Source organism: Lupinus angustifolius, chromosome LG17, assembly GCF_001865875.1.
Source record: "Lupinus angustifolius cultivar Tanjil chromosome LG17, LupAngTanjil_v1.0, whole genome shotgun sequence".
Taxonomy (NCBI): domain Eukaryota; kingdom Viridiplantae; phylum Streptophyta; class Magnoliopsida; order Fabales; family Fabaceae; genus Lupinus; species Lupinus angustifolius.
Window position 1 is genome coordinate 12,099,750 of NC_032025.1, and position 720 is coordinate 12,100,469.

General features: G+C 36.0%; 1 protein-coding gene across 1 annotated transcript in view; it reads right to left on the reverse strand.

The window, feature by feature from the left end:
• The window catches only part of LOC109330886, a 7,470-nt gene that overhangs the window by 6,175 nt on the left and 575 nt on the right, over nt 1-720 (reverse strand). The window lies entirely within an intron of this gene.

The following is a 720-nucleotide window of genomic DNA, read 5'->3' on the forward strand; positions in this document are numbered from 1 at the left end:
TAGGTGTATTGTAACCACTGATACCTAACAATTGTCAGACCCGTGGCCTGACTCATGCGCATGGTTTGGTCCATCCTTGGCCATGCTTTATTAGAAAATTTGGTGTGCCAAGTGGCAAATATGTTTGGGTAAAGAAAGGGCAAGATCCCTCAGTTACTAACAAGAAGGGACCCAAAATAGCTTGGTTACCCGAAGGAGACAAGTAATTGTGTTTGCAGGTGTGCCAAAGGACATTTGATCATCAAGGGATAAATCAACAAGAGATGTTCTCCGTACTATGCTACCTACCAAGAATACTTCTCTAAATAATTGAGGGGGAGAAGATAAAGGGAAGAACAATGAAAGGGGGAGCAGCGCACGATGAATGTCAATTAAACCATTCAAACATCATATCATCAAACTTCTCATCTAGTATCTACTAACAAGTGGTATTACCTACTAACAAGTGGTAATCTTGACCTATCTCCAAAAGGTAAGCAAGGTAAATATATTGAACCTTGTTAATTATGTCAAATAGAATGTGTTTTTGCATGAATCTTGAACATGTCTTAATTATGCATTATAATTGAATGATTGAAATATGCTTTAAAATGAAAATTGCCTAACGAAATTCTAACAAGTGCTAAGTGGTATGGTATCATCTATCTAATGGCTTACATATATTTTTAATCATTCCATGTTTTAAATGTTCACATAATGGACATGTCTTTCTTAAATTCT